The sequence below is a fragment of the Protopterus annectens genome, chromosome 9.part0 (assembly GCF_019279795.1).
Source record: "Protopterus annectens isolate FY-2018-M chromosome 9.part0, PAN1.0, whole genome shotgun sequence".
NCBI lineage: Eukaryota > Metazoa > Chordata > Ceratodontiformes > Protopteridae > Protopterus > Protopterus annectens.
The window spans coordinates 1,478,838,924-1,478,851,400 of NC_056743.1; the positions used below are offsets into that span (position 1 = coordinate 1,478,838,924).

General features: G+C 43.6%; 1 protein-coding gene across 5 annotated transcripts in view; it reads left to right on the forward strand.

The window, feature by feature from the left end:
• The window catches only part of WIZ (WIZ zinc finger), a 3,168,750-nt gene that overhangs the window by 1,721,546 nt on the left and 1,434,727 nt on the right, over nt 1–12,477 (forward strand). The gene's annotated exons all lie outside the window — the stretch shown is intronic.

The following is a 12,477-nucleotide window of genomic DNA, read 5'->3' on the forward strand; positions in this document are numbered from 1 at the left end:
TAGTATTAAATAATTAGAATGTGTTTGAAATGACTAAAACAAAACAGTTGTGTGTAATAATTAAACTAGAATGTATAAACTATGCGATGTATATTTAAGTAAAAATGAAAGTGAATGAAAAATCTAAAGTCTATGTCTCTTCTTTCTAAGGGCGGGCTTCAAGGGCACCCTATCATTGAGACCAGGATCAATATGGGCTCTAGTTCTAATAATCCATTCAGCCTCTATGGATTCTGTTAAATTTCTAATGTCACCTCCTCTTACACTAACTTCTGTAACTTGTAAAGCAGAAAAAAGAAAATTATGATAATCACCCAAGTATAGAAAAGCTTGCCACATTTTATTATTATAAATTTATTTAGTTTTTATTATCTATTCAATGTACTTTTCATTATTTATTTCTAGGAGCATAATCAATTCTTATATAAATATTCATACACATCATACTAAAAACACCAATATACACAATATGCAAATTTACACTTTTATATCTGTTACAGTTTTATTTTTACATATATCCATATTTATATTAGATTTTTGTACGATATGGTATTTGTTTATTTATTTTCTATATATAGGCATCAGCAAAAATATTTCTCCAATGGTTTTATGTGTTTTTTACAATATACTTGCATTTATAATGCTCATTTTATTACAAGTTTAGTGATTTTTGGTATGCATACACCTTTTATTTTTTAATTGATTAATTAGTACTATTTAATTAACTAAATAAGTGTATAAAAGTGTGCTCCTGGTAGGTTGTTGTTGTGGTTTGAAAAAGCTGTAAGCGAAAGCGCTCACCCGAATAAACTGTATCCTGGTTCACGTATAAATGCATCTTTATTGGACTGAACAGTCGATTTTTTGAAAGTTTTTTTGCAAGGTTTCTACAGCATTTTACATACGTTTTTTTGGACTTTGTTATCAGTGCTGTACAACTTATTTGGACTGAACAGTCAACTTCTTAAAAAATTTCGACAGCGTTACGTTTGTATACCTTGCTACGAGGCAGTAGAACTGGTTCATTAAAGGACAGAGAATTTGAGCAGAGGTATTCGCATCTTCCGTGATTGTAAACCAGCAGGCACTTTTTAACTTTATTCATATTCTGGCATTTTATATCCTGCTGGTTTTCCTGTGTTCACCAGGGGCTATTTTATTAATTACTTTGCTAATATATATATATATATATATATATATATATATATATATATATATATATATATATATATATATCACACACACACACACACACACACACACACACACATATATATATATATATATATATATATATATAGATATAGATATACATGTAACTACACATACACACACAGAGATATGTACAGTAAGATATTCATGTAGTAGGCGTACACAATATGGAACAGCCACTATGCCTACAGTTAACACCCTAACAACTGGACACTGGATGAGCCACCCTTACAAATGACATATGTTGCCTGCAACATATACCCACATTGAGGTCATAGGATAAAACACCACACACATGTTTGCAGAAATGGAATACCTTTATTTGTGTACTATTACAGATGTATATGCCATGTCATATAGCTGTTCAGACACTGACATCCATATAAACAGAGTAATGCAACGGTGAAACAGTTATACTATTACAATAGTCTGAAAAGGTCAACATCTGTTGCTGTCCAGGCCAAGCCCTTCAAATTGTACAATAGTAATGACAGACTGTGCCACAAGATACCACACAATCAACAGTAAGTGATGCCGGTGTATAGTCCAGCAGCCCCTATCTACACTCTGTACACAATCACTAGGTGGTACAGACTTCAGTTGGCCAAATGGGATGTAACTGATACATAACAAGGCATAACTGACACCATCACAGGCACACTGGTACACAGAACAGTCTGTATGGCAGAAGGCAGTAGGCCTGCAGTAACCCACTTTATGTAAGTAATGTCAAGACAGGTGATATGTATGGTACTGTACATCCAGATACCTTACCGCAGCCCACCCCTGATACCCCTGCATTTTGTAACAGTCTAGGTTATATATGGTGCATCCCCCCCAGACTCAATAATACAGGGCCATATACCACTGTTACATACACTGGCTTCTGGAGTGCATAATGGGCACACATGTATTGTGTAGGCGAAGCCCACACATATATGGCACCAACCCCACTGTATGTGTGGGGGATACAACCGCAGTGAACTGCTGGCAGGAATGGCAGCATAGTATACGTATATGTGCATATGTATTACTAGTATATGTGTAGACATATAATGCTTTGTATATGTATATATTTGGGTGTGTATATGCATATCTATGTACATATACACACTCATCTATATATGCCAATATGTACATGTGTAATTATCTATATAGATATCTGGATAATCATATGTACATATATATTCACTATATGTCCTGAACATGGGGTGTAGCCCTACCTCAGCCCCTATAGTCTCAACTCCACAGTGCAAGGGGATGTCGGTATGTATTGCAAGTATATTAGTAGACTATTGCTACTGTAATAGGGATTGTCTTCACAGACATGGTGTGCGTAGGAGGTCACATCTGCTTTTCACATGTGCGCCATTGGCTACTGACAGACACCCTAAGGACATCACAGTACAGTACCGCTACAAGCACATAATGCTCCTGTGGACTACAGCAGAGATATTGGCCAATAGATGTAGACATTCTGACACACTCTGTACAGTCCAGAGGTATACACAGAACCCCTTAGTGCAGAACATGTGGACCAAGCCTGACAATATGGATGTTAACAGCCATGTAGATGGGTATAACACATAACGACTGGTATACATTCGCCCCCATAGGTTATGCATTCACACACCCCTGTCTGTCCTGACACATAATAACTACTGGTACAGAGTTGCCATGGCCACATACTACCCACTAGATATTGGCATACATCTGTACAGCATCTCACCGCTCTGTCTGACATACATGACTGTTAAGGGAGGCCCGGCAGCAGTACATCTGGCAAGTATCTGCACATAACATCTCACTGGGTAGGTACACTAAGCTGCTAGACATGTAACAAAGCACTGTGCAGGCTACAGGCAGACTGGCTCATCACTGGCCTATACCTCCTATGGGGGAATGCACATGTACCTGCATATACAGCAGGCTCTACAGGCATGTCACTGCACAGGGTAAGATACACCTGTGTGGAAGTGCATAACCACAATCAATATGAACACAGCCACAGCCACATATGGTAAGCTAGCATAATATTACAGTATATGAATTATCTGTTCTGCACCATCCTCATATGTGCCACTCACACACTAACCCTACATATATTGGACCACTACACAGTGTGTCCTGATGCCTGTCTGTGGTATGGGACATGTGTGTGTATGGCCCTACTAACATGTAAGCCAATACGATAATATACAGTGGAGCAGCATGTAACATCAGATAGGACGGGACCTAGAACGATGAAATCTGCCACAATCTGTACACAGGCCAAGGTACATATTAACAATACACACACTGCCGACATTCACCATAAGTACACAGACCTCAGTACTGTACAAACAACCACAGAATGTCCAGGTTATGTCATCAAATATAACCCCCTACTGTACATAACATTTGTAGCAGTCTGATATTTCAGTGGCTTGTTACCAGATATGATGACACTAATTATGGTGTACAGCAAATATGCACCTCTTAATGCATGACATATGTACAAAGGTTGACAGAGTTGTGGCTGGAAGCACATACACAGGGCCAATATTGACATGTTGCTGTGATAACATTGTACATTTACTGTTGTAACAGGGTTTGTCGCAACATATGTCCTACGAGGGATATGAAGTCAGTAACTGTCACAGCTTTCAACATCTACAGATTGCAGTCCTCACACTACTTTCTGCATTTCACAGATACATGCTCTGTGGGTAACACATGAAACCAAAGACACCACACACTGCCCAGTCTGCAGATGACCCTACAGATGGGGAGTCCTCATAAAATAGAACTGACATGACAGGTATTAATACATGTAGGACAGGCATATCCGCACACACCCTGTTTATCCAACATTACTCTGAATGCAGTATAGCAGCACTTACAGTCTGTAGTCAGGTCAGCCACACCCCCATCCTGTGTATTGGCCTGTTTCCACAGTGTATGTTGACAGAGGTAAATCCCCAATCCATCTGAGATGCTGTTTGCCAAACAACAGATCGAGTTCCTGCTCACAGTGAATGGAAAGGCCCAACACCAACATGATGTTCCTAGATATTGGAGTGTGTTTCCATGCAATTGGCTATGGGAATGTTACCACAGCTGTTCCACATGCAATCAGCTAGGTGAGGACTGAAATTCATGCAGAGGCCATCAGCTGATCGTGAGCATCACTTAAAATGCACATGCTGCTGCCTAAGAAAAGCAGGTGTAGGTCTCCACATCCATCAGTGAGGGAGTGAGAGAGGCAGACAGAGGCATTGACAAGTGAGGGAGGGGTGGGAGAGTAAAACCTAAGCATGTTTGTGTCACACACCTACCAGCACAGGGTATCAAACCCCTGACGATTATGTTGTGCTATCACAGTCCTATGCAGTTATTGGATGCGCCACATAGGTTACTTGTTGTGGAGTCCTCAGAACATATATGTGATGCTGAGTGACATCTGCAACAGGGATATGGTAGCTATATGGTAGGTGAAGTATAAGTGCCTGTTCGCATGAACAGGTGCCAATGTCAACACAGCCACACTCTCACAGGGATGCACACACATTGACACACTTGGCAGGGCCAGGGATACAGCTCATCACTAGTGAGATTGTCACAACACATTACTGTGCAGGTATCACATGCACCACACGGGTCATACGGAGATTATATGGGCAAAAGGTATGGGGAGGTGTCTGATATCAGACAGCATGCTTCAGTATGCCACTGGGGGTTGTGATGAATGTGGATGTGATCATACACATCATACAACACATACAAATACACAGGGTGCCAGTACTGACATGCATGGGTGCATTTCTGCACGGGTATGTGGTGGCCCACTGTGCCAGATGGCTATACAAGGCTAGGTGATGGGCATACCTTGGCATCAGGCCACATAACAATGGTCTGCATTGTGGCTCAGGGCTGTGGTTTCTGCATTTACCCACACAGGTGGGTATTGTATCCACCATCCATTCACCTGGGTGGTATAGCATATGGCCAGTGCTGTGCATCGCTTGCTATGTATGTGTTCCTTAGTCCATGACATAGATGGTATCTGGGATGTGCACACCTCCCACATGCATGTACAGTGACATGTGGAACTGTACCTGGTGTGTCAGGCCAATGTTGTGTACACAGATTATCATCAGATGTGTCAGTCTTGGCCACCTGTGGCGGGAACTGTTAATAAACAGCAGATTAACCCTGCACCTACATTGATAGCATGCTAATGAGATTCCCTGGTGTCAGTGGCATCTGTCCATACAGGGCATGTTTTCAGACATGGAATGTCCTTTGTGGGTCACATGTGATGGCACCACAGGTGTTGCAGGTGTCCAGTGGGGAACATGGGGAAGGTGCACTGTCTGCATGTATGTGCCATTTGAACAGATGGACAGGGTGCCATGCCCTCTGTAGGCCACTGCAGTCACTCCATAGTTACTATCAGTCACCAATATGCAGTGTACTACACACATATTGGCTGTTGCCATGGTGTGTGTGTGTGTGTGTGTGTGTGTGTGTGTGTGTGTGTGTGTGTGTGTGTGTGTGTGTGTGTGTGTGCATGTGTGTGTGTATGAGACATTGGTTGAGAGTGTTCTCTGGGTAATACTGGGGTTGCTAACTGTGATTGCCTGGCCTTGATGTCACATGTATGGGTATGGATTTGCACCCCAATCTCTCGGCTATTTCACATCTGTTATCCCTGTACAGTGGACATTGTGATATATACTAGGGCCACCCAGGTGTCACACATGCACACCAACCTCCACACAAGATACGAGTTACAAACACACACACAACTGTCATGTCTGGGAGTAGAACCCCTACTTAACTAGCTTATTACACTACACAGTTATAGTACACACCACGGAGATTATTGGAGTACTCTTTCCCCAAAGGTGTATATCACATTGGATGACATCAGCAGGATTGCCAAAGTAGGCCATTTGAAATGTACTGAGTGTGACTAGCCTAAAATGCATTGCTCCCTACACAGACATTGAAACACACACAAAACATCCACAACCGACATGTGTGGGTAATGAACCCCTAACAGAGGCCTATATCACACTACAGCATGGAGCTGTTACAGGACATGCCACAGGGATTAGTGGAAAACTCCTTTCCCAAATGTGTAGTTCACAATGAATGATATCAGCAGGATTGCCAAAGTAGGGCATTTGACATGTACTGAGTGTGACTAGCCAAAAAATGCATTGCTTCCTACACAGACATTGAAACACACACAAAACATCCACAACCGACATGTGTGGGTATAGAACCCCTAACAGAGATCAATATCACACTAAAACAGTATGCAGCTATGGCACACACTACAGAGATTAGGCTACACCTTTCCCAGAGGTGTATTTCTAGGTGGATGACATCAGCTGCCTTACCAAAGTAAGCATTTAAATTGTAGGGGGTGTGACTACCCTAAAAAGCATTGCTTTCTACACAGACAGAATCAGAAAGACACACGCACACACTTGCCAAGGTTGGGGTTAGAACTCCCACCTAATTATTCTATCACACTACAGCAGTAGACAGTTATGGCATACACTACAGAGATTACTGAGATACAACTTTCCCAGGGATTTATTTCTAGGTGGATGACATCAGCAGCCTTACCAAAGTAGAGCATTTCAACTGTAGGGAGTGTGACTACCATAAAAAGCATTGCTCTCTACACTGACAGAGATGGACAGACACACACACACATGCACACAGTTTCCAAGGCTGGGATTAGAACTCCTACCTAATTAGTTTATCACACTACAGCAGTACACAGTTATGGGATGCAACCTGGAGATTACTGGAATACAACTCTCCCAAAGGTGTATTTCACAGTGGATGACCTCAGCAGGCTTGTCATAGTAGGGCTATGGGGAGGGCAGTGTGTGTGCCTGGGCCATAACCCATTCATCTAGGGGTTGATATGCCACATGCAGGCACGACCTGGGTCATATTTCACAGGTACACGTATACAGCTGCTAGATGACTACTTCCTTGAACAGTCATGTTGAACAGCTGACAGTGCACCACATAATCTGTAATGCTGACAGATACCGGTGGCTAGTATCTGCAGTGAGTGACATCTGACCCTCATGTGGTTGTGTCCCTTTGGCTGTGTGCTGGGTGGAACAGGCCTGGATGGCTCCTTGTCAAAGCCACCCTCTTCCACACATCTATGTATGTCTACCTTTGGCTTATTATAGTGTGTTGTCCTTACATATATGCCTGTATTCCTATCCACTGTGTGTGCAAAGCATGAGTGGTGCATACTGAGGAGTGTCTGCACTAACATCTGCAGCTGCCAGATATGTCTGGTCCACTGGTGTTTGCAGACATGGCCTTCATGTGTTTAAGTGTGTGAGCATGCCCAGTATGACCTTTCAGTATGTTGTTGACTGACATTGCCTCATTTCTCTAAATGTGTGGCATGCCCAGTATGGCCATCTGTATTGAATATGGGGATCGAGTCCAGGTAGTTTGTACTGTAGTGCTGACCTTTGTGTTGTACACCTACAGGTAGCATGCTGTCTCTGCAGGGTATCCGTCGATCATTTGGCATGGACTGTTACTAGAGCTGCATAGGATGGGAGGGCCACAGCTAAATATTTCTACATTTCTACACAGGATTGTGGGGGGGGCACCTGACTGTTACTATATTTCTATGTAGGATGGTGGGGCACACCTATTTCTACATTTCTATACAGGAATGAGGGGGCACACCTGACTGTTACTACATTTCTACGTAGGATGGGGGGGCACACATGACTATTTCTAAGTTTCTACACAGGATTGGGGGGCACACTTGACTGTGACTACATTTCTACATAGGATGGGGAGCACACCTGACACTTGTACACATTTGCTAGGACTGTACTGGTATGTCGGCTACTCCATTTCAGTCTGTAGTCTTACCTATCGTGCTAACTAGAGGCATACCAGGTACCAAATTACCTACATATTAGTTTCTGACTTCCTACCCTTCAAAACTGACATCCCACTGCCTGAACTGCTGTAGTCTGTCTGTGTAGGCTGGGGGGAGGGTTACCCATAGGCCTCATTCAGAGGCTATAGCACAGCCTTTGTTTGTGTTTGTCTACACCTGTCCTGCTGGCTGTGACTGTTGTTAGGTATGTGACACCCCCCCTGACTGGCATGTGTGAGTCACTTACCTTGTGGATGCCCCAGTATTGAGGGTGGTGCTGTAGGGCTGCCTGTGTTGGATGCACATAGTACACTCCCTACACATGGTTAGGCACAGGTAGTGTAACATTTGGCATCCCTTTTACTGTATGTGAGAGTCAGAGAGAGGTGATATTCCCTGGGTCCCTCCTGTGTCAATGTATGTGCTATGTATTGCCTCTTTGCCAAGGCCAGGGCATACTGTGCACACCTCCTTCTGCCTACTGGGGCAGGCACAGGTTGTTCCTCCTCAGAGTCCACTCGTGCCTGTGCAGGCCTTGACAATGGTGGGGGGCTGTGTGGCCCTGTCCCATGCTGTTACTGCTGCAGCTGTTTCCACAGAATCATATTGTGCAGCATGGCACATACAAGGACAATTTGGGTACATGCAGCTAGTGAGTACTGCAAGGCTCCACCAGATGTGTCCAGGCACCAAAACCATGACTTGAGCATCCCAAACACATGCTCTACAATAATTCTGGTCTGTGCATGTGCCTCATTATGGAGTTCTTGTTCAGGTGGGTGTGCATTTCTGATGGGTGTCATCAGCCATGCCTCCAGTGCATATCCAGCATCCCCACTAGGTGACCACTCCTCATTGGCAAATCTCTGGTACAGCTGTGTCAGATGCCAGATGTGGGAATCGTGATAGCTTCCAGGGCAGCCAGCACACACATTCATTATTATGCCCTGGGCATCGCACACGACCTGGCAGCTGATGGAGGGAAAGCCCTTGCGGTTGATGTAGACCCTACCCCGCTCACCAGGTGGTGCTTTAATGTGTATGAGCGTGCAGTCTATAGCATCCACTACCTCAGAGTATTTTGCTATTTGGTGGAAGAGTTGCATATTGCTGGCCAACGCTTCACGGGTGTTGGGGAAATATACGTGCTCACCAACATATGCTAACATGGCACCCAGGAAATGGTGGAGTACCCTGGATGCTGATGCCTATGAAATCCCTATCATATCCCCAGTTGGCCTTTGGAAGGTACCTGTAGCTAGTATTCTTAGGCATACACATACCTTGGTATCCATTGGGATGGGTTCCCCTCTGTTAGTTCCGTGTGTCAGGCATGGCCGGCACAGCTCAACAATTTGCTGTAGGATGTCCCTGTCCACCATATAGCGCTCCACTATCTCCAGCTCATGTAGCTCATGGTAGGTTACCCTGGGTGTGTACACTCTTCTCTATCTCCTCACTGTGGTTTGGTCAACAGCATTCACATCCTCACCACCCTCAGCCTCTTCCACAAGTTGTTGTATGATAGCCATTGCAGCCCCTATCATTTTGCTGTTGTGAGTGTTAAAAGATCCCTGCTTGTTTACACCAGTGGTGTACAGTGTGGGAAAAACCAGAGGGGAAGGAATTTGCATAGATTGTAGTAGTGTTCTGGGCTGGGCTGGTCTTCTGCCTGTGTAATTGGCTGATTCTGATACATTTCACCTGCCAGCTAAGCTAGTTCTCCTTGATTACCTTCCTACTGCTGTTTTCCCTTCCCATTGCCTTCCTGTTTAAGCCTGTGTGCTTGCCACAGAAACAGAGTGCTCAAATGTGCACACTGCTGCTATTTCCTGGTCTAACTTCTTTTTTCTTCCTGTAAAACCCGGTGCACGGCACGCACGCCTGCTTAGGCTTTGTAAAGAGTGCTAGGCAGGTTTAGACCCCTAGCTTAGCTGTGCTAAGCTAGGAGCAAACCCGAGCCACAGGGCTCAAATCCACTTACAATATACCTGACACACATACCCATGATGTCACCTAACACCTAGGTTTGCACCAAGCTGTTCCTACTTTTACCCTGTTGGGACCTGACTCACATGCTGGGGAAAACTGGGATTCACTATCCTTCCCCTCATTTGCATAGGATTGCCTGCTAGTGCATAGTTACATGTCTCGCACTGAGCCTCCCCCTTAGCAACCACTACTCACTGGCCATGTTGTCTTCTGCCTGCCATTGACTTGCATGGTAGAATACTGATTTTAGTTTGAATGCTTAATTTAGGTTAATTTTGTTATTTTCTCCCCGATCCTGTTTGCGGGCCACTGCCCTACACTTAAACAGCTGAGATTGTCTAAAAAAATAAAAGTTGACTTTTGTGGTTTTATTTACTGTTTGCAATGCCACTGGCCTCATACCTGGCCATTGGCATGCTTACTACATGATATACAGCCTTTATTTGGAGCTGTCACAGTTCCATTTTGGATTTTGCAGAAATGTACTCGGTTACTAACCGAGTACATTTCTGCAGATTGCACTAGTCCTGCACAGACTGTTGCAAGCTTCCTGGATTGCAAAATCACCTCATTTGCATAGATTTCTCCTGCAAATGGGGTAAATAGTCCATGCAGGATTAGTGCAGGAGAGCTCGTCCACATCCCTGCAGGCTGTTTCTGGATCGCACTGCAGATATATTGCCTGCTTGAGCTCCTGCATCTTGCATGCTGTCCAAGCTTTTGAGAATCAGGGGGGGGGGGGGTTGTGTAATGTGTTTGACTAGAGCATTGGTTTCACAATATATATATATATATATATATATATAGAGAGAGAGAGAGAGAGACTGTCAGTTTCCTATGCTGTAAATAACATTTGATATTAACAACATCATTCAACCCTGGGGGACTATCAGCTGCAAGTTTGATCTGCCATACAGTCTCTCTTCTCTCAACTCTATTTTTAAGGTTGCCACCTCTCAAGTCCTGCTTAATATAACCAGAAACAGCAAAACATTAACTTTTTATAAGACATACACACTACTGAATGTCTATAAAGTGTATTATTTTGTCTTTTGTTTTCAATGCATATACTTTTGGAAGGTTTTGGGATAGCAGAACTAGATGCAGCATTGATGTGACTGCTGATAGCAGAACTAGATGCAGCATTGATATGACTGCTGATAGCAGAACTAGATGCAGCATTGATATGACTGCTGATAGCAGAACTAGATGCAGCATTGATGTGACTGCTTATAGCAGAACCAGAACTAGATGCAGCATTGATATGACTGCTGATAGCAGAACTAGATGCAGCATTGATATGACTGCTGATAGCAGAACTAGATGCAGCATTGATATGACTGCTGATAGCAGAACTAGATGCAGCATTGATATGACTGCTGATAGCAGAACTAGATGCAGCATTGATATGACTGCTGATAGCAGAACAGCAGAACTAGATGCAGCATTGACAGGACTGCTGATAGCAGAACTAGATGCAGCATTGACATAACTGCTGATAAGCAGAACTAGATGCAGCATTCTTATGACTGCTGATAGCAGAACTAGATGCAGCATTGGTATGACTGCTGCTAGCAGAACTAGATGCAGCATTAACGTGACTGCTGATAGCAGAACTAGATACAGCATTGATATGACTGCTGATAGCAGAACTAGATGCAGCATTGATGTGACTGCTGATAGCAGAACTAGATGCAGCATTGACGTGACTGCTGATAGCAGAACTAGATACAGCATTGACGTGACTGCTGATAGCAGAACTAGATGCAGCATTGACATGACTGCTGATAGCAGAACTAGATGCAGCATTGATATGACTGCTGATAGCAGAACTAGATACAGCATTGATGTGACTGCTGCTAGCAGAACTAGATACAGCACTGATGTGACTGCTGATAGCAGAACTAGATGCAGCATTGATAAGACTGCTGATAGCAGAACTAGATGCAGCATTGATATGACTGCTGATAGCAGAACTAGATGCAGCATTGATGCGACTGCTGATAGCAGAACTAGATGCAGCATTGATGTGACTGCTGATAGCAGAACTAGATGCAGCATTGATATGACTACTGATAGCAGAACTAGATGCAGTATTGACATGACTGCTGATAGTAGAACTAGATGCAGCATTGATGTGACTGCTGATAGCATAACTAGATGCAGCATTGATATGACTGCTGATAGCATAACTAGATGCAGCATTGACATGACTGCTGATAGCAGAACTAGATGCAGCATTGACGTGACTGCTGATAGCAGAACTAGATGCAGCATTGACATAACTGCTGATAGCAGAACTAGATGCAGCATTGACATGACTGCTGATAGCAGAACTACATACA